The sequence below is a fragment of the Heterocephalus glaber genome, unplaced genomic scaffold (genome assembly GCF_053883595.1).
Source record: "Heterocephalus glaber isolate CG9 unplaced genomic scaffold, H.glaber_assembly_v1.0 deba00001457, whole genome shotgun sequence".
NCBI lineage: Eukaryota > Metazoa > Chordata > Mammalia > Rodentia > Bathyergidae > Heterocephalus > Heterocephalus glaber.
In genome coordinates, this window is record NW_028258305.1 from 9,209,945 (window position 1) to 9,232,901 (window position 22,957).

The following is a 22,957-nucleotide window of genomic DNA, read 5'->3' on the forward strand; positions in this document are numbered from 1 at the left end:
CCTGTTTTTATTATTAGCAACTAATATATAGCCTGTAAGCAGATCTCCAGGGGAAAGTGAGAAGCCTCCCTTGATCAATCAAACCCACAAGGGGGCCTTTTCTTCCAACTGCCTTGCTATTTGTGGTCTGGTAACTTCTTACCTGAATAATTCTTTAGGTTATGGTCTCCACCTTAGCTTTTCCTGTTCATTCTTCCAGCTACTAACATGGTAAGCTAAATTTTATTACATTTTGTTTTAGGTGATAGATATGACATTCCATTTTGCTTCTTAATAAACTCAAACTCTTTGTAGAAATATCCTTCATGAAAAGAAAAATCTAGTCTGGGATAAGTTCCTAACAGTTTTGTGCTTTTTATAAACTACCATTTTTTAAAAAGCACTCTATCAGATCAAAACTATGTGGTAAAGTTATAGTAAATAAAACACTGTGGTATTTACTGGCCCAGAAAAAAGATGGAAAAATAATTGGAACGAAATATAAAGTTAAGAGAACACAGCCAGATATACATGGGACTTTATGACATTATGAAGGTGGCATTGCAAATCAATGGGTAATTGATACAGTATTCAGTAGTGTTGAGACAATTAGCATATCACTGGAAAAACAAATAATTCTACCCTTAAATATAAAAAGAAAAAGCAACCCAAAAAGTATAGTCATAAAAAGGTGAAATTTTTAATAATAAAGTAGAACAGACATTTCTGAGCATGATATAAAGCTCTATGAGAAGACTCATTAGTTCAGTAATGTAAAACAGGAAATTTCCATTAGGCAAGATTTCATAAAAATAGGAAATACACCATGGTTCTACATAGCAAAAATATCATAAACAAAATGGAAGAAAGACTAATATCTTTGTTATATATTTCCTTAATATTCAAAAAATGGTCAACAAATAAGTCAATGAAAAACCAAATATACCACTAAGAAAATAGGCAAGGCTGATGAATAGATATTTCAGAAACCTCATATAAGTAGGCAACTAATATATAAGAAATTACCTTGTAGCTTTAACAATGGTACATTGATAGTAGTAGATACAAAAGTATCATTTCCTCTTATTTAATTAGCAAAGTTTCAAGAGTCTCATAATGCATAGTGTTACCAGGGTGAGGGTAAAAGTCAGTGTTTATGAACAGGTAAATTGATACTATTTTTAAAAAATCAGCTTGGTGGTATCTATCCAAATTCAAAATGGACTTTTCTATTGACCTAGAAATGTCATGTCTGATCATTTATCTTAATACACTTGTGTACACGTATATCTCAACACACATTTAAATAAAGGCTTATTTCAATATTATTTGTACAGTAATAGCAAAAATTGGAAACAACTTAAGTATCCATTAGGAAGGGAATAATTAAAAAATACTGGTGCATTGATACAATGTTATTCTGTACAGCTGCTAAAAAGAATGAAATGTCTTTCTGTATTTTTATAGAAATGAGTTCAAAATATGTTTTTAAGAGGAAGAATAAGTAGTAAAATATTATCTTTAGTCTCTCTCTTGCATAAAAGTATTCATATGTAATATATTCCTACATGTGTATAGTACAATTTGGGAAGGCAATACAAGAACTAACAGTGTTTATTGTGAGCATGAGACTAGAAGGGCACTGAGGACAGAAGATGAGTGCTTTTGTTTTATGCCCTTGTGAATTCCTTTAGTTTTGTTCATAGCAAGCATGTATTAAAAATAAAAAGTCCTAAAATTCAAAAATATTTATTGATATGTCAACACAACAATGTCAATAGTTATACAATATCAATAGTTATAGATTTCAGAAAATATTTTAACAGCACCATGATGTTCAGATGTACAGATCGTTCATTGTACAAATGCAGAGATTATCACTCACAGAATTTGTGCACACAGCCATGTATGAGCTTTAAAATACTCCTAGAACTACTACTAGATTTTCTTTGCCAGATCCACATCTATAAAGCCCCTGATCTCTGCAAGCTCTTTGTAAGGGAGGCCTTAGCAAAATGGAAGAAGCCTAAAGTCAGTGTGAAGAACCAAAGGACACAAGGGAATGTGACATTGCCCCTGGACCAACCATAGAGAATCCATGATACAAAGAGAAGATTGAGATGCAGTAGGTGCCTATTGCAGTGGGTGGGGATGGAGTGAAGAAAAAATTGAAGAGGAAAAAGGAAAGGATTAGGTGAGGTGGACTTGCATGGACCAATGATGCTGTGAACCATGAAGTTGGGTACAGAGGTAACTCAGCCCTTTGTCACCCATCCTAGACTCCGGCTCCATTAGAGAAAGCATGGGGTTGACACAGGAGGTCCCATTCCAGGTGACAATGTTTTTCTTTTTCTTTTGCATATTTTTCCTAAGGGCTGACAATAGTTGGCCAGAGAGAAATGCAATCAGATCTCCCATTTGTGACCCTCTTGTCCTTCTGTCCTTGTCTCAGGTGGCTTCCCCTGTGCCTGTTCTTGCCCTGTCCCACTGCTTCTGTCACACTATCTGGGTTGAAGTCATGGTGTAGAGCTCCCTTCCTGCCCCCTCTGTTCTCTTCCATGCCATCTTTGGTCTGCTGCTCAGGAGACTGCTGATGTCTACTCCCTTCAGAACTCATCTGGGACCTAGGACACTTCTCTCCTTCTGGAAAGTCTTCTTTGTTAGAATGCCATGCTTGCGAAACTTACATTCACTGGGGCAGGCCGAGTCTCAACTTGATTAATGGAGATGCAAACACATATTTAGAAGCAAAACTGACCAAAATTAACTTTCAGTAGTTTTAGTCATTTAGATCCCAGCAACTCTTATCTCATCCTTGAAAATAGTTGCCTGTGCACAGTGAAACTTGCAGCTGGTTAGTATCTCTACATGACATCCTTGATGCAGGTGGTGACTACTGCAGAATGACTCTTTCCTTTGCGTAGAGAAATCGGGAAGTCTTGCTGACCCTGCCAGGGCAAGAGGAATATTCACAAAGGCCACCAGGGCTCCGGTTGTGGTGTATCTACCTATCATGATTTTCTTTTGTAAATCTTCAAAGATGAAGGAAAGGAGTTAAGAACCTGGAGAAACAAGATCTGGAATTCTGAGCCATATCTATAATGGTGAAATACTGAAATATTTTCACCTGAGCTAATGCCCTACTAGTAGTATCTTTCTTTAATTTTTTAGGAATAAATTTCAACTGGAATAATAATAAATTTTCAAAAATCCCAATTAACCCTCCAAACATACTACCCTCATCAGACATGTGACAAAATCATTTTGGGGTGGTTTTGTGTAACTCTGTTGGGAGGCAGAGACCTGGAACAATTCAATAGTATAACTTCTGTGCCCAAGTAGGATTCCAGGATGGAAAAGGTCTGAAATTTTCTCTCTTGTTTTGTGCACATGGTTTATGTCTCCATCTCACTCTTTCCCTTGCTGAAGTTTTAATTTCTTTTCTTTTCTTTTTTTTTTTTTGGTATCAAGGATCAAACTCGGGAGCTTGCACTTGTGAGGCAGGTGGTGGAACCACTGAGCTAAATCCTGGCCCCATGAAGTTTTAATTTCTATACCACCATGGCAATAGAGGACAGTATTCTGAAGTGTGTCCTTTTGCAGCATAAGTGGTGAAGGGGTGGAAATGTGAAACAGATATGGGATGGGGTGAATGGGAAGACAGAGGCAAGAGCTACCATTTGGCAGGACCTCCTGCAGAAGGCACCAAAATGAAGCCTTTGGTGGCTCTAGAAGCCTCAAAGGTTGCCCTGGACCTGGAGTTCCCTTAATTACTATTGTGAGAAAATCAGGCATCGGGAGCAAGACCAGGAATGCCAGCCTTGACCACAACAGTCTCTTTCTTTGTCTGTCGGTGACCTATCCTATCCATCCTCTTATAATGGAGGTCTTGCAAGTTTATTTGGTTTGAAACATCCTCACTTTGTATAAGTGGTGGCAACAGGGGTGCATAGAACATGCTGTTTTCCAAGGTGATGCTTATGTGAAAAGATACTCACGCAGGAGCCAGTGTGCAATTTGGAGCCATTGTTCTTGGCTGATTATTGGTGTCATGACAGTGGACAAGGTGTTTGGCTTACTCAGTTGAGCTGCAAGCAATAATGTCTTGTAGACTCTGATGACACTGTTAGGAAGAGAAGGTGTGGCAATGCCTTTGTAGGGGAAACTGGGGGATAGAAACAAAAATGAACCTCTATTTGAAATGTGCCTGGATACTGTTCAGGCGGAGGGATTGTTTTAATGGGAGCAATCGGAGTACAAGCTGTCACAGATGGCTTAGTATCATGGCCTTAGTAAAAGTAAGCCTAGAGCTGTTGCTTGTCCACATGCATGTTTTCTCTACTGCAGCTTTGATGGCAGGAAAGTGGGTGAAATCGTTTTATTTTTTCTACAGGGGTAGGAAATATAAGAAAGTAAACAAGCAGGCTCTAAGGTAAGGAGTAATTTCCATGGTGATGCTGGACTGGGAGGTTGGGAGTAGGTCCCAGTACCTCAAGACCAGAAGCACAGCAGATCTAAGGGCAACTGCCACTCCACATGTCCTGCATCTTTGGCCTTAAAGGGCAGAGACTCAGAATTAGTCCAGTCTGATGCTCATCAGGCATAAAGATTTAATTACAATCCTTACTTGACCAGGATTGTGCTGTGAAACTCAGTACTTACTGGGATTCTCTCCTCGCTCCTCACTTTCTTCCCTTCCTGCCCACCTTTCTTTTTCCCCTTTCCCCACGTTTAAAGGATGACCAGTTTTGAATTACGGTAATAGCTGCACTCTTGGTTTAGGACTAACCTCCCTGAAATTTTCAGGACCACTAATTTGTGGTTACTCCAGTGCTAGAATGAACTTGGTGCTCTGGCCTTTAGACTGGCAATGCAGTAAAAGTTTAAAGTGAAGACTGCCTCAGAGCCAAAAGAAGAGAGGAGATTGAAACCTAAAGGTTATCCTGAAATGCACTTTACTGTTATCTATGAGAACAAATGAGTTAAAAAAATTTCAAATACCAGAATACCCTACAGGGAGGAGATATAACTATTAAAGGGCTGTTATAGCTGCAATAAATGTAGGAACAATAAAAATAAATTGATGAAGTAAATGTCAGTGCTGTTCCCCTGAGCTGCCCCCACACCTTTGTCCAAAAGTAGAACATCTCCAATTACAGAGGGTGGAAACAGCCTTCAATGACAATATGACAAGGACAGAACACAGAACGCTGGCACAGGGAACACAATTATGCACAGCCTTGAAAAATTGTATCATAGCACAATGCATGGGAGAAATCAATTAATGATGCAGGGCTTCCTCTGCTGTCTAATAATCCTGGAAAGAAAAGGAGGGGGAAAAGCCTCAGCACGCCCTGTGCATCAAAAAGGTGACCCTTAAGTGAAAGTCTACATAATACCAGGGGTCAGTCCTCAGAGTTTATAGCAACTGAAATATTCTTTTTTTTCACTTCTCAATTTTTTCCCCTTAAAAAAATTTAACAGTCTTAAGGAGGCATTTAAGTAAAAGTCACTTCTTCTCTGATTAAATAGCCTTGCAAAAGAATTCTTTGGTGGAAAGGGCAGGAATGAGCAAAGCATGTGGTTGTTGTCACAAGCCCACCAGCTGAAAGGGAAAAAGGCAAAAGTTAGGCATAAACACGGTGGAAGGTAGAAGGTGATTTATCTTGTGCAATTTACAACAGGTGCTAAACATTACGAAAACCAGAGCTATTAAGCAATCAAATTAAGCTATAATTATAACCGAAGAAAACTGTACAGGAATTCTAATTAATTCAAATCTGAACATGTCCAAGAGGAATGCTCCAGCAACCCCACTTCTGAATAAAACAAAACAAAAATAACCCTTGGATAATGCCTTCAGATTGCACAGGAAATTAAGAAATACTTCTCGGCCTGAATATTCCAGGTACTCCTTATTAAATGGTGAGAGAAATCCCCTGCAAAGCTGGGGCACTTGGCTTTTCAGGTACATTCTATAGAACACGTGTGGTTGGAGGATTCTTAACTTGGCAGGTTTGGAGAAGAGGACTAAGGGGTTCCACCATTTCGGCAGGTACTTCAAAGGCCTAAAGGTTAGTTCATTCTTGCCTTTGACAGTTTTTAGAGGGCACGTGAACCTCTTAAAGAGCTTTCCACGCTCTCCTCTTATTTTTGCTTTTGTTTTTTCTTTAATTTCCTCTGTGACTCATTGGTTATTCAGAAGTGTGTTGTTTAATTTCCACGTGTTTATGAAATTTTTGCAGTTTCTTTTGCTATGGATCTCCAATTTCATCACACTATGGTCTGATAATATACAGGGGATAACTTCAGTTTCTTCGCACTTACGTAAACATGTTCTATGAGCGAGTATGCAGTCTATTTTGGAGAACAACCCGTGTGCAGCTGAAAAGAATGTGTATTCTGATTTTGTGGGGTGGAACATTCTGTAAATATCTGTTAAGTTCATTTGTTCAAGAGTTTGATTGAGTTCTAGTATTTCGTTGCTTGTTTTTTGTCTAGTTGATCTATCTATTTGTGACAGTGGAGTATTGAGGTCCCCCATGACTATTGTATTAGTGCTTATATGATTTTTCATGTCCATTAGTATTTGTTTTATATAGTTGGGTGCACTAGTGTTTGGCGCATAGATATTTATGATGGTCATCACTTCCTCTTGGATTGTTCCCTTTACAAGGATGCAGTGTCCTTCTTTGTCTCTCTCTCTCTCTTTTTTTTTTTTTTTTGTTACTGGGGATCGAACTTGGGTCCTTGCACCTGCGAGGCAGGTGCCGGAAACACCAAGCTAAATCCCCAGCCCTTCTTTGTCCTCTTAATCAGTGTTGGTTTGAAATCCACTTGATTAGCAAAGAGGATAGCTACTCTTGCTTTTTTTTGGGTTCCTGTTGGATGGAGTACTGTTTTCCACTCTTTAACTTTCACTCTATGAGTTTCTTTTTGAATTAAGTGTGTTTCTTGTATGCAGCATATTGTTGGATCTTGCTTCTTGACCCATTCTGCCAGTCTATTTCTTTTGATTGGTGAATTGAGACCATTAACATTGATGTTTATAACTGATATACATTGACTTATGCTTGTCATGACTTTTTCTTTTTGTTGGATTCTCCCCTTTCCTTTTAATTTCTTGTCATGCCTGATGGATTCATTCTGCTGGGCTTCCTGGGGTTGTGATCCTCATTGTCTTTACCTATGATATTGTCTAAAATTTTTTGGAGTGCTGGTTTGGTATTCATGAAGTTCCTAAGGTGCTCTTTGTCATGAAATTATCTTATTTATCCATCCATTTTGAAAGATAGATTTTTGGGTTCTTTTTGGTACTGGGGATTGAACTCGGGTCCTTGCACTTGCGCAGCAGGTGGTGAAACCACTGAGCTAAATCCCTGGCCCTTGAAAGATAGTTTTGCAGGGTACATCAATCTGGTTTGGAGGCTGTTTTCCTTTAGGGCTTGAAATACATCACTCCAAGCTCTTCTTGCCTTGAGGGTTTGCATTGAGAAGACTGCTGTGATTCTGTTGGGCTTTCCTTTGTATGTGATTTGTTTTTTTTCTCTAACTGCCTGTAGAACTTTGTTCTTCTGTTGGATTTCTGGAATCTTAACAATTATATGCCTATGTGTAGGTTTTTTTCTTTTGATCAAGGCTAGTTGGAATCCTATATGCCTCACTTATCTGTATGTCAAGTTCTTTTCCCCTGCTTGGGTAGTTTTCTCCTATTACTTATGTGAACAGTTTTTTTATTTTTATTTTTTTTTATTTTTTGGGTACCAGAGATTGAACTTGGGACCTTGCACTTGTGAGGCAGGTGCCAGAACTGCTGAGCTAAATCCCCGGCCCTGTGAATAGTATTTTTTATGTCATCTGCACTCTCTCCTGTTTCTTCATTGAGTCCAATCATTCTTATGTTATTCTTCTTTGCATTGTCTAGCAGCTGCTGGATTGATTTCTCGTGGTCCCTTACAATTTTAAAACAATTTTTCTTTTCCTGGTCACTAATTGCAATCTTATTTTCTGTATCTGAAATTCTGTCTTCACATTGGCTCATTCTGCTGCATAGACTTTCAATGGAGTTTTTAATCTCCTGGAAATCTGTTTGCATCGGTTTTATGGATTCCATTTGTTTCCTGTGTTGGGATTCCATCATGTTCCTCAGCTTCTCTCTAAATTAATCATGTCTTGCACTAAGGACACAATCTCTGCTGTTATCTGAGAAACTATTTCTGATTTCATTTTTTCCCTGATCCTCTTTTGTTTCCAGTTCAGGGAGTCCAGGTAGTTGAGTGTCAGGGTGTTCCTTCTTGTTTCCCTTTTGGGTTCCCATAGGATCTGAAAGTCTGGTTATGAAGCTGTTTACATGTCTTCTCATTTTGATGGGGCGTGAGGGGTGCTGCTGGCACCTGCGCGGCTCACCTCCTCTGTTCTGGGTGTGGTGGTATGTTGTCCTGGAAGCCCTGTTTTTGTTTTTTAATGAGTCTTCTGGACCAATTTCATTTTCTCATCAGCCACTCCTCTTCCAGTCTTTGGTCTCCTTCTTTCCACTTGCTGTGTGCTTTCTTCTTTTTTCTCCACTCAGAACATTGAAATGTCAGAATGCCAGGGTAGGATGTTCTACTGGGTGTGCCAAACTGTGGATGTTATGTCCAATTAGGCCCTAAAAGCTATGGGAATAATAGGATGTTTAGATATTTGAGTAAAATTTCCAACCCAAAGAATGAACATTTTCATTAGTGTGCTTATTTCTCTGATTCACAGTTCTTTAATTTTAATGATTCTAAAACAGGAGCAACAAAATCAACAGTACTGGGAGCTAACATTTTTCACCTTGTTAGCTACCAGGTATTGTGTTAAATTCTTTACCTGGAGTATCTCAATTCTTTCAACCACTCTATGAAGCAAGCACTCTTAGAATACTCATTTTAGAGGATGAGAGTCAGGACTTGCTGTTGGCTGTTAAATCTATTATAAAATAAAGACCTCATTCTTTTTATTCATATGATGCTCTTACATTTCTAAATAATTAATTCATGTAAATTCTTTTTGCTTTTCACTCTCTTTGGTTAAAGTGGTGGGGACCGTGATGGTCTTAGGTCAAGGCTGCTTTCTGGACTGAGAAGGCAGCATGTGTCCTGTCACAAACATGATTTTGCCTGCCATTTTGAATATTCATTTCTGAACACATCCTTGACTTTGCCTTGGCTTAGTTTTTGTTCACATTATGATATGGTTCTTGGGGACAAAGACACATGAAGAAACACTGAATTTGTGTATACTGTTGTCTGCATAGCACTTGTTCACCCCTAGAGTTTGTGTTCTTACAGGAACTTCCATGTTAACTGTTGATGGCACTGATAAAGGGCATGTGGCTTACTTTCTGCTGTAGTCTGGGTCCTTGGGGCTTTCCTCCAAGAAACATTTCTTATTCCTTTGATTCAAAGAGTAGGGAGGATTGGTACATCCCTATTTTGGCAAGATTAGTCCATAAATGTTTACTGGAAGCAATTCCCATCATCTCACTATAAAGAGATTCTAATTTCTATTGATGGATGAGGAGGCAAAAAATTAGAACTGGATGTTTCACCAGGGTCCCATTGCTGGTGTGGTAGGTCTAAGACCTGAACTAGACAGCAATATGCTGTTCCATGGGCCACCCGACCTGTGCATGCATATGAGCACTGTCTCCAACATGCAGTTTTCTTTTCCTGCCCTCGAAGTACCCTGTGGGAAATCTGAAACCTTTCCCTCTTGCTTTCTAGGGCATCTGCCACACCTAGAACTAAGAGGAGTGTAGAAACTCCCCAAGGCTCCCAGCAAGGGGTTTTATGTCAGTGAAAATGGCTTTTTGTGTAGGGTACCAGGTGGCCAGGACCTCCAATTTGGATTCTCCTAAAGGAAAGCTCAAGGATCCCTGGACTTAGTCTAGGACTTGGCTTATGGTAGCCTCTCCATGGAAAGTTTGTGATATTATTAAAGTTGGGAGATGTAAAGATACCTGGTATCAGGGAAATACATCATAATTAGGCAAAAGGTAAAATATACATGCATTTATGGGTACCAAGGACATTCCATATATATCATTTGATCCTACAACCACCCAAAGAAGCTGATACAATTATTATCCATAACATAAGGTGGAGGAAATTGTGCCTAAGGGAAGTTCAGGGACTTGCCTGAGCTCTCACAGCTTATAAAGGGAACACCTGCCATTCTAACTTAGGCAGATGATCCAGGAGCCCTGCTCCTAAGCAGCGAGCTGGGCCCATCACAAGCCTATATGGCAGGTAGGTTCTCCAAGTCAGAGTGTGAAGAACCAAGTGGTAAAGGAGTTGTGGCCCTAGAAAGGAAGGGCAGATTGGAAGGCCTGTCTGCACAAGGAGGAGGAGGGTCTGTCAAGCTGGCCTCTGTCAGGTAGGTGGCACTGGGAGGCATTGGCCTCACAGATTGTGTGAGCAAAGGTGAAAATATCACACGTGCTTCAGCAAACCCATTTAGGGGCTTGTCATGGGAGAACCCCCAGGGGTGGTGCCGTTGGTCCCCTTGAATCTTCCTCAGCTTTAAGGATTCTGCTTGGATCTAGCTTGCACATAGCCTCAAGCTGGGCATTACCAGCTCTCCCTTTCCCTTCTTCACCCTCCAGTATGACCATAATCTTGTGATCCTTTGCTTTCTACTTCTATGGGGGTGGCAGGTGCCTTTGGGATTCCCAGGGATTTTTGGCTATCACCTCATGGCCTGAGGAATAACTAGTACTTTCTGAACTCTGTAAGATGCCGCAAAGGCCTGTGCTGGCCTGTTGCCCTGGCAAGCCTTGCTTGGCGGTCTGGCTACATGGGCATTTTCCCAGCCTACTCCTTAACCCTCTGAAGTCCTGCCCACCCCCACATGGAGCTCCTGGAGTTCAGGAAGCCTTGGCTTTTGAAATTCTCCTTAGTTTTGCATAAATGAGTTAGAGGCTAATTTTTGCCTCATAGGGTGAGAATAACTTATAACCTGGCCTAGAGGGTGACCCCAGGGCAAAGCCAGAGGTGACTGGGGCCCAGGATGGGCAGGCCAGTATGGCAGCAACTCGAGACCCGTGTTCTGCTTACTCCCTCTGTGAGTCTCAACCAGGAGCTTTTTTCCAGCACCAGAGCATGGTGCTGATGTGCTATGGCTCTCAGCTCTGATGGCCTGGGTATAAACCCCAGGTCTCTCATCTCCAGCAGTGTGGTCTTCAATGATCTGTTCCTCAGGTTCCTCATCTGTAATATATATATATATATATATATATATATATATATATATAGTCATTGTACTTTTCTTTTAGGGCTGTTGTGAGGAATAAATGGAAAAATACATGGGAAATATTTAGAACAACCTCTGGCACACTCAATAAATGCTCAATAAATATCAGCCATTGTTTGGTGCCATTGGAGTTCTAGGAATCTTGTCCTACCAGCTCATTTCACTGAGGAATATTCTGAGGCCCACAGAGCTTAAGATCATCTGCCTTGTATCAGAGCCAAGGCCTCACTTTATTGGCACTGCATGCTCAAGCCAGGGCTCTTTTCACTAGCCAAGTTATTGGAGTCAGGTCTGTTCTCAAAGCATGACACAAACTTGCAAGGATCAAAATGGCAAGGTGAACTTATTAAAAGTACAGATTTCTGGACTCTGACTGAGATCCATTAAAAGAACATTTCTGGGTTATTCCAGAAATTCTGTATTTTAGCCAAGAGCATGTCTTTCCCCTTCCCACCATCTACCTCTGCTTGATTCTTTTGTACTCCAAATCTTGAGAACTGTCTGCTTAGCATTTGGACAGCAGTTTCGGTCCTGGCTCTCCAAGCTCTTCAAGCAGTCTAAGTTTATGTCCTGTGTCCCGTGTTCCTCCAACAGGCTGTTGTCAGGGGGCTTAAAGATCTTTGGTCAGCATCTGTGGGCCTGGTGAGAAATAGGGAAGGCCAGGAGGGGATGAAGGTCTCAAAGGAGGCTGAGATAGCTGGTTACATTGGGGTTTGAGGAGGCTAGGGGCCTGTGAATGAGAGGTCAGGATGGTCTTTGGGACACCAAGGCCCTTGCAAGGTGAGGAACTAGGAGTGGGCAGAGGAGGGAAGAAAAGGCAGCTCAACTGAAGCCACTCCTGGGAAGTGGGGCTTCTGGGAGGAGATGACTGACCAGCCACCGGACACCCTCTCCCTTCTTTCAATATTCTTTTTTGATGAAACAAACTCTTATACACCCTCCCTCAAAGCTACTGTTGATTTATTTCATCTGTGTACTTAACTTTTACTTTTTGGGTGGGTGAGAGAGAACACCTTTCCCTTTGATATTCTTTGTCCCTACAACTCCTCAAGGACAGCTAAGGCCAGCATGGATGTGTGGTAGCCTCAGGAAATATGGGAGCAGCAGCCAGTCTGGCAGGAAAGGAGGGAAACTGTCAGGCATGGGGAGGCGTGGAGAGGTGGTGGCCACATTGGTGCTGGGCTGGGCACTGCCCACACTTCTCCCTCCCACACTTGCTCCCGTATACCCTGACCTTCTCAGCAGGGATGGGTCTAAACTCACCTTGGCAGAAGATGTGGAAAAAGAGGGTGCCCTGGTTCCTGGAAGTAGAGTTTACATAGATGTATCTGTATTGCTGTACATCTCTTCTGAAATCTGGCAGGGTATAAATTGGAAATAAATAAAAATACAATTTTCAGCACTTCCTGATTTTATACAACATTCAGAGATGGAATGGAAGTGTCTCTCTGAGCCCCTGTGGTCAGGGGTCAAGGTGTGCGTGAAGATGAGGCCAATGACTGCTGACATCCTTTGAGTCTCTCCCACTGAGCAGAGGCCCCAGCCAGACAGCTCCATGGAGAGACAGGCAATAACTGCTAACATTCCCAAATGCTGACTTGGTCCTGTCAGCAATATGTCCTTTACTTAAATGAATTCTTCAAGATGGGGACCCAAATCACCATTTTCCAGGTGAGAAAATTGAGGGATGCCTAGCAAGAGTTATGCACCAAGAATCTACTACAGTGAGTAGTGGATTTGGAATTGGAAACTAGGCAGCCTGGCTCCAGAAGTCACACTCAAACGCAGGCTACAGAAGTACCTGTCTTGTTTACTTGGAGAAAGGCAGGGCTCTGAGTGTCTATTATTGGATGTTAGAGAGACAGATGATATGCTTAGTTCTGTTTCATTCATTCAGAGGATGCTGGGGGCAGGATTCTTTGCCCTGGGTAGACGGGCAGCTCCTGGGGGCAGGGCTCAGGGCTCACTGAAGTGCTCTGCCAAGGCCCTGGTGCCTTGGACTTCTGTGCATGGTGTCTTTGGCTGCAGAGAGTCAAGTGCAGCCACTCTTGGCAGAAATCCTCTGCCCAGCACCGATAGCGAACCATTTTTTCATTACTCATGGTGTCAAGCAGAATAGAGAAAGAGAAGTGTTCTTAACTGGTCAGGTGAGGATTTTCTATCACTTTTTCTTTCAGAGAGTAGTAATTTGTTTAAACTTTGGCTGGGTAGCTTGCTAGACCAGTGGCCTACATGAAGGCCTGAGTTCTCTGCATTTCTGCCCTCTTGCTCCAGGAAAACCCAACATGCATGCAGTTGTCTCCAATGATGTTCCCCATCTATCTTATGTGCACAGGCTCAGCCCTGGCCCATCAGAGACGCATCCAAGGCCCATCGAGGTGCACATTGTGAGATGTATGGATGAGAGAGGATAGATGTGATGGTTAATTTTTGCTGTCATCTTGCCTGGATTGAAGGATGCTGAGAAAATTGGTACAACTTACTTCTGGGTATGTGAGGGTGTTTCCAGAGAAGACTGGTGTGTGGCTCAGTGAACTGTGTGTGGAAGACTAACCTTCCAAAGGACTGGGACCAGATGGAATGAAAAAAAGTGGGGGGAAGATTTTACTCACATATGATCCTTGATTAGGTGCATTCTTTTTTCCTGTGGCTTTTGGCAGAGGACATCAGAATCCAGATTCTTTAGCCTTTGAATACCTACTTGCACTAACAACCCTCCAGGGGAACATTTTAGGCCTTCAGCCTTGAACTGGGGCTGCATCATTGGTCCCTCTTGTTCTGCAACTTCTAGCTTCTTGGACTGAGCAGTTACTGGAGTCCCTATCTCTCTAGTCTGCAGATGGCTATTGTGGGACTATCTAGCCCCTGAGTATGTAAGAGAATCTAATAAATCTTCTCTTATAATTATATGTATTCTATTGGTTATATTTCTCTGGAAGACCCTGATCAATCCATGGGATTGCAGCTTCTGCCTCCTTCTCTGCCTTTTGTTGAATGTGTCACCCATGGTCTATTCCTATTCATTTCACAGTCATTTGGTATCCACAAATGCCTCATCTTCTGCAATGCCATCCCTTCTTCCATCTCTATTCTTACCATTGTCTCTCTGGCCCAAATTTCACAGTGCAATAGGTCCCTTGGGTTGTTGCTAGACCTCAGAGAAGACAAACACTCTGCCATCAGGAGGTTTCACTATGCTGGTTATGAAACAGCCAGTAAAAGATGTGAACATTGTACCCAGCTGGAGAAGTGGACATGAGCCTTATTTCATACCAGCTTCTTGAGATAAGTACAGACATGTACTTGAAGACATGTACAGTTTTCATTTTCTTGACTTTGACCAGTGGAACTCTTCAATTTTAGCTGATTTCTACCACCTCTGCTATACAGAAAATGAGAGATGAATGAACCTTCCCTAGCTCTGCTCCAAACATTTGGAATTCAATCTTTAAATTTAGGAAAATTACTTATCTGTGCCTTCACTTACACTGCATTTATTTTTTCTTCTGGGAGGACCATGAGTAGCTCTCAATTACTTTTGCAGCAAGGAAGGGCATAAACTGGGCTTCTCAACCTTGGTACTATTGACATTTTTGTTGAAAACTCTGTTGTAGAAGGCTGTCCTATACACTGCAGGATTTTAAGGAGCACTCTTGGTCTCTACTTACTAGATGCCAATAGAGCTACCTCTATTTCCCCTAGTGGTGTTTAAAGATGTCTGTAGACATTGCCAATCCCCCTTCCCCTGGGAAAAATTTTGCCCCAGCTAGAGCTACTGGAGTGGTTTCATGGTTGTTAATTTTATATGATGTCAGAAAGAGAACAGAGATCTAGAGATTATCTCTATCATTGTTTTACTTGGCTCCCTAAAGGCCTGGCTTCCCGAAGGAAACATGCCATGTAAATCTGGACTTCATTCTTCTCTATTCTCAAATAAGACCAGAGTTAACTATAAGAATATGGCCTTGTGAGAAATTTTCCTTTGGACAAATTAGAAAACATATTGAGTGTCAACAAAACAATATACTGTATGATTCATGAGACTGTCATTGGGTTGGGAGGTATCCCAGGGTGAATAAGATACAGTTCCTGTTCTTAAGGTTCCTTTTTCTAATGGTGGAAAAGACATGTCCATAATTAATACAAAACATGGTCATGGTGGTGACATGGCTGGGAGACACTTAAAAGTAGTATATGTTCAGGTATCACCTTAAGGCCATCTAGTTTTATACACTGTCACATTCAGCATCTCCATGAGTGTCCAGGAATCATGTTAGATGAAGAAACTATGACTTTAGATTTACCAAAAACAGTAAAGCAACACAGGGTTCCTAGTACCCTTCATTAACTTCCTCTAATATTCACATCTTATATAAGATGGTATAATTATAGAAACTAGAAAATTAACATGGACCCAGTAATATTAACCATTTATAAATTTTATCTGAATTTCATCAGTTATTTCACCAATGTCCTTTTTCCTTGTTTCAGATCCATTCAGAGATCCCACATTGCATTTAGTCGTCATGTCTTCTTCGTCTCATGAAATCACTGACAGTCTCCGTTTGTTTTTCATGACTCGGACACTTTCATGTAGAATGCCCCCTGATTTGGGCTTGTCTGATGTTTTCTCATAATTAGATTGTTCTGCATTTTTGGCAAGAGTCCCACAGAAGTGATATGAAGAGGTGCATCATGTCAATGTGTCTTATCACTAATGATGATATCTTTGATCACTTCGTTAAGACAGTGACTGCCAGGTTCATCCACTATAAACTTGGCATTATTCTCTTTGTAATGAATAAATGTCTTGTGGGGAGATACACTCTGATACTGCTGGAGTGTCTTGTGCCCATCACAGTTTTGTTCACCCAGTTTACCATTCATCAGTGGTTCTTGCCTGTCACAATTGCTGTAGTGTATTTACTTAATGATGATTTTCTACTTCTATTATTTCTTTCATTGGAATTCTACTGTAGGAAACATATTTCTGCTGAACATGGGGGCACATATCGTATAATTCTAGCTGGCAAGCAAAATCAAGACCAGCCCGGGCAACAGTTTTGAAACAAAAAGGGTTGGGGATGTAGCTCAGGGGTAGACCACTGGGTTCAGTCCCTTCTATTGAAAAAAAAAGTTGTTTCTTCTCTTCCATTATTTATTTATTTATTTATCTATCTATTTATTTCAGAATGGATTCATGTGCATTTATTGCATTAAGCCCATAGGTCACCTTTAAATCCTGCTGGTATAGTTGTGAATTCAGTCCTACTTCATCTTTTTTCTGGATCACCACAATAGCCTCCCAACTGGTCCCCTTGCCTCCAGCCTTCTTTCTTTTAAGGCTGACAACATGTCCACCTGAGGCAATGTAATGCCAAGCTGACCGTGTCATCACTCCTCATTTGCTATCTTCTGCCTGTAAGATCCTTTGAATGGTAACATAACTAATGACAACTAATATTTTTTGAATATTTACTAAGTGCTTTATCAGCACAATCCACCAAATTCTCACAACACTTGCATGAATTGGGTAATATCGCCCTTAGCAGCAGCAATATTCCTACAATGTAGATCAAACAGCCAAGGCACAAAAGCATTGGTAATGTATTCAGCATTGCTAAGTGTTGAGCTCACACTCTCAGCTACTGGCCTCTACGTTTTGCTAAATAGGCCCTTAATGATCTCATTGTAGTTGCTTCTTCAGCCACATTTTCTACCAGTCCTAGCATTCTTTGCACTTTCCATAAACATAGGATTTCTCACCCAGTGTTCCTGAGGGTCCAGATGACATTTTGGCTGCAGTGGTGGTAGGGACATCAGTAACAGCAGAAGGAGCAATTTTCTAAGTAATATAATTGCCTAAATAGTGGCCAACTCCCTTAGAATTGTGAGTCTACTAGTTCAGTATAGACCACTGAGTTGCATTTGTGACCTTCTACCCACAGTTTCTCCATTTCTCCTTTAATAGTCCGGACAGGTAAATCTCTGTAAAATTCTTCCTGAGCTTCCAGTTTGTGATAATGTTTTTCTCATCAGATTCCCTCTGTGGGACCGTAACATGTTAGTTCTACTTTAGATCCACAGCAGTATTGACTTGTGGTGCAGGGTCAGGTACTTTAACCAGTAATATGCCTTCAATGCTTGGAAAGTTGCCTTTTATATAATATGTGCTCAATTTGAGGATTCACTGACTGATAGCTACATATAAGACATGAAGAATAATGACTCTAATGCAAGTTAATACAGGCCCCAAATTCATTATCTAAAACCCTTTGGGCCATATATGTTTTAACAACAAAATGTTCAGATTTTAGCAAGATATTATGGTGCATAAGCCCTGTAATTCATACTATCCTCAATGGGGTCTGGGAAGTGTTCCATAGTTAAAGTGACTAATGTTTTTATTGTAATATATAAGAATATTCTAAAAGGGTAAGTAAACATTTTAAATAGCCTCAAGATAAGTTTTATCAATACATTCCAAAAATTTTTTTTCCACTTGCCTAGATCTTTTGTTTTGGAATTGCAGATAAAGGACTGAGCACTGATATTAAGGTATCAATAGATGACACAAATAGTTTCTAACATTTTTTCCTTAGAGTACATATTAAAAGGACTTTCAGAGATGAGAATGCTGAGGTCCCTGGCAGTTGTGAACAGGGAAGTTATGTAGCTCCACTCAGTCATGATTTGAGAACTGAAATGACAAGATGAATAGAACAGTCGGAGGTAGCTACAGTTGGCCAGAAGAGAGGTCCCAAGGGCCTGACTTGAGTGTTGGGTAAGCAAGGACTTACTTTGTTGAGTGACATTACAAACAAATAAGCATAGAACCTGAGCGGGAGGTGTGTCAGTCTGACAAATCAGATGTCCTCAGGCTTTGTGCTCTGTGGCTTGGGAGAATGGTGTGCCTTCAGCAGAGCTAGAGCAGTGGGTAGTGGGGTGTGGACAGAAGGGATGGATTTGGGCCTGTGGAATGTGCCTTTAGCCATCCAAGTGGAAATAAGTTTTGAGAATAAAAAATAAAATGAATCTGAAGCTGTTTCTGAAATGATATATGACATGATATATGACATGCAGATTCTTGTCATTAGTCATAGATATTTCTATTATTATTACTCTATTATTTTTCAAGCATCCTTATCACTAGCCTTCCATTCCCTGCTGCCCAAGGCCAGGGCAATTCTCAAACCAATGTTTACCCAGGTGTGCAGACTGATCTGTCTCCAAGTCTCCCATAAAACCATCACTGTGTCTGTCACTTTGCATCGTCAGCCTATAAATGGTCATACGTTTCTTTAAAAAATAGGTTTTGGGGGCTGGGGATTTAGCTCAGTGGTTTCGTCACCTGCTGCGCAAGCACAAGGACCCGAGTTTGATCCCTGGTACAAAAAACAAAAATAGGTTTTGTCTCTAAGTGTATTATTGGAGTCCAAATTTCACTTGGGGATGAACATTCCCTGGGTGACTTATGAACTTTGGGAACTAGAGAACTGAATGGATATACAGTAGTGTCAGGCTTGGGTAAATCATAAAGCTCATGGTTAGGTTTTGTAGAAGTGTGGAGCTGGAAATAGTCACAGAAGAGAAACATACCCTCTCTTCCTTCTGTCAAGATGAAAGCAGCCAGTGACCGCCAGCCCCTGGTCAGAATGGCTGTCCTCATGGCTATAGGGCTGGTTAGCTTTTCTCCTTTCCTCTGCTCATATAGTGGGGAAGGAGCTGAGGAGCGATCTCCACCAGACTGCCCACTCTTCCTGCACAGAGAGGCTGTCTGATGTTCAGGGAGCTCATATTAGACCTTACTCTAAGGGGCTGCCTCAGGCTGGAAGGACAGGTCCAGGGAGCTAGGTAGTAGTTGTTTGGGGGTCCAGAGGACTGGACATGGGTACTCTTGTTTCCTGCTTCTCTGCTTTGTACTTCTCTCACTGTTTGTTGGTGCTACTGGGAGCTCCACAGAGCTTTTCAGGACTCAGATGCAGGGAGAAGAGAAGGGGATTACATAGAGAAGGAAGTTAAAATTGGCAAATTTTAGTCAAATTTGACTTTTGTTCCCAAGGATTGTTTTAGGTAGATAGTTGCCAGGGAATGAGTCTTACTTAGTAATGGGAGAGCTGCATAGAAATACAACAGTGGCATTGAGGTGTGGTCAGGTCTTCCCAGAGGACTCCAGAGTTTCTGGCTCTCACCAAAGTCCCATTCTGTCCTCACCTGGCAACTGCTGTGTGTTCTGGAGAACCTGGGTGTGGCAGTTACCTGCTTTCCCAGTGGATTAAGCCAGAATGCAGAACCTCAGAAGCTGACCTTAGGGCCATGAGGGACTTGCACAAATGCACAGTGATTTTTCACCAGAACTACTGACTATATTCAAAGCTGGATTTACAAATGATAATCCAATTTTAAATATTTATAATCATTTCTTACAGTGGATCCCATTTCTACCAAGTGTCCCCCAAACTTCTTTGGAACAGATGAGTTAATTTCTCAAAGGCCATACAGGGGATTAGAAGACTTCACTTCCTGGGGTTATGTCAGAATTTAACTCTGGACCCTGCTCTATGTCTGGCTTGCATCAGAGTGTTGATACATATCGGACAATGGAAGAAATGTACCAAAAAAATGTTATCCTGAAGGGGGTTTAAGTTCACCTAAGCCACTGATTGTCAATCTAATGGACTGATTTAAGGAGGTGGTGCTTGCAGCTATGTTGAGTGTGTATTTTCTGGAATAAGGGATGGAGTGAGTTCAGTAGGGAATCTATAAGCTTCCTTATTATGGTGCTCTGATCCTGCCCTTTCTACCTGATCTCCAACTATCAACTGCCCCAGAACCTCTTCTGGATCCTGAGCTGGCAAGGGTGGGGCTGGAAGAGGTAGCTTCCCTAAAATCCCATCTCTTTCCTGGAGGGCTCTTGTAGAAATCCTGTGACAGAGAGTTTCTCTGCTGTCCTTGTCAAGGAGAAGGGTTTAATTCACTTGCTTATAAATAGGTGCTGTTTAGTAGTTAAGTCTGCTGATGGGTTGGGGTTAGAAGAAGAATGTTAGAGTTCTTGTAGATAAATATTACATGAAAACGCAGTTCTGCTGGCATAAGCCAACTTCTGGAAAATGGGTCCCTTATTGTCCTTGCAATAAGACCAGCTACATAACAACTAGACTGGGTAATTAAAACACTGGTGAGAAATTAAGTTCATAGATATTTCTCACAGTATGGCACGGTCAGATGTACTTGTTGGGTATTATCTTGAAGACTCCACAGCCCTCTAGTCTTTCCAATTTTAGTATATGTGCTCCCGAAGCGAGTACAACACAGCCCTCTAGTCTTGAATGTATCTTGGGGAGCTGGGGAGGGAAGAAGGGCCTGGCCAGGTTATGCTGTTGCTACGGGGTGATTTTATACAAGGCTCCTTCGGGCAAGCTCTGGGATGGCCTCAGAGGAGAAGTCAGGCCCTTGAGTGCTGGTGATTACATCATACAGAGTCCAGCCAGGGAAACAGAAGCCATCCATACTATTTCACACAGAAGGGACTGAGAGCAGGAATTGGCTTCAAAGGTATAGGAAGGGCTGGAGAGGCAAAAGAAGAAGGTGGGTAACCATGAGATAGTGGAAGGAGAAAGAGGTTATGACCTGAGATTAGGGAGCTGCAAATCCCCCTGTGCTGGAGCCTGCAGCTGAGCCCACAGCCGTGCTACTGGAACTGTCAAGAGGCACTTCAGCTGCCCCTGGAGGGCCAGGACTGGGAATTACTCCATCTCACTGCCAATCCAACAATGCCAGCCAATGCCAGAGCTCTGTGATGTCTGAGCAAAGGCAGGAAGCTTTTCTCTTTCTGTCGTTTCTGATCTCTTGCCAGTGCCTCCCTTCTAACTGGAAGCTGCTTGAGAACCTGTGAAGTGTAGTTTACAGACTCCCGGCCCCAGTGGCAATAAGGACAGTAGAGATGGGCTCCTGTGGAACAAGAGACCAGGGACAAATAAATGATTCAGAGTTCTTATAATAAAGGAGAGGAAGTAGAAATTAAGAGAGAAGTTCCTAATTTGGCTCAATGATGGGGGCACATCCAGGATTTAAAATCTATTGAGCCCTGAAATGTACTTTTGTTTTTCTATAGTTCTTTTAGAAAGAAGAGATTAGAGTTGAAAAAGATCAATATTCCATCCAGGACAGAAATCACCTTTGCAGTGCTTGGGGAAGGTGGCCCTTTAGCTTTTGCATGAATATTTCCAGTGACAAGAAGCTGACTACCTCAGTGGGACAGCCAGTTCTTCTCATTGCAGGGCAGGTGTATTCACTGGCACGCACTTTATTGTGATTATTTCTGTCCTCAAAGAACCTGTGCTCTGTACACTGTAGGTAGTTTTCCTGTGGTGCTTCTTCTGAGCTTTGGGAAGATCTATGCTATGCAGATGAGATGGGCTTTGGCTTCTATATTAGTCACAAGTGGGTTTGTCCATGGATAAAAGACTCTCCTACCTCTATCTCAAAAGAAAAGTGACTCAGATAGATTTTAGGACCTGGGGGATTCAATAGAGAGGAAGTAGGGTGCTCTGCCCCATTTAGTTGTCAGGAGCCCAATCTCCTCTCACATTTCTACTTTGTCATCCTGAAAGTATAACCCTCATCCTTACCATCCAAGGTAGTCTCTTAAGGAAGAGAGAACTGGAAGTTACCATTTGAAACCTCTATTTTCATTTGATTTTCCAAAACTTGGTCATGTGATCACAATCTACTGCAAAGGAGCCTGGGAGATATATTCTTTACCTGAATAGCTAACTACTTAGTCACAATTTCTATATCTATGGAAAAGAAGACAACCGATACTACTGGGGTACAGGAGTGCTCTACAACAGAGTCAAACTTTTGGCTTAACAGGGGCAAAATGATGTAGTAGGCCAGTGTGTATTTTATACTTAATGTGATGTGAATCACCTTTTAAATGCAGCCACTGATTTGATAAATCTCTTTGGAGCCTGAGACTCTGCATTTCTGTCTAGCTCCCAGTTGCTACCCATACTACTGATCCAAGGACCACTCAGTCCATGAGATTCTGGTCTCTGGAAATGCCATCTTGAATGGGATGGACAAAGTCTCATTTGAGTACCACAGATGGGGTCTAATCCCAGCTTTTCTACCGGAAACCTGCCTTTTTGGGAGGCTGTGGCATTAATAGGGCCTTGCTCTTAGGAGGCACTCTATGAATGTATACCCTCTTTCTTCCTTTGGGAGGCTTTCCTTCTGGCCACAAGGAGGGTGCTGACTGGGTAAGAGAAGTGAGCTGCTCAGATCCAGTGCAGCACCTACAGACTGCAGAAAAAGGAGCAGTGGGGTCTCCTGAGAAGCAGGCAGGTCTGCAGTGACTGTGGATGGAGAGAGCCCATGGGGCACTAAGAAGAACAGCAAGGAAGCTTCTGGCTGGGCATGGGCAGTTCCGCAGAGCACTTTCTCCTGTGCCAGGCAGAATGAGGGTCTGAAAGAAGCAAGGCTGCCACCATGGGCTTGCCCAACTCCCCATCTGCTCAGAGAGAGAAAGGACAGGGAACAGAGGCAGGAATTCAGGCAATTAATCCTTTATTTAAAGAATAATAAACAGCCAGATTTTACATGCTGAAAGAGGGAACAAGGTAAAAGGGGTTAAAAACTAAAAAGCAAGGATGGCAGACACCAATTAACACAATGCTAATTGACAATTTCCCCAAGC

At 41.7% G+C, this 22,957-nt stretch overlaps 1 long non-coding RNA gene across 1 annotated transcript in view; it reads left to right on the forward strand.

The window, feature by feature from the left end:
* The first annotated feature begins 5,596 nt into the window (after positions 1–5,596).
* Positions 5,597–22,957, forward strand: part of LOC147826953 (uncharacterized) — a 58,040-nt gene continuing 40,679 nt past the window's right edge. Inside the window, exon 1 of the long non-coding RNA XR_015453087.1 lies at positions 5,597–6,053. This is a non-coding gene — a long non-coding RNA (uncharacterized LOC147826953). The remainder of the gene's footprint in view (positions 6,054–22,957) is intronic.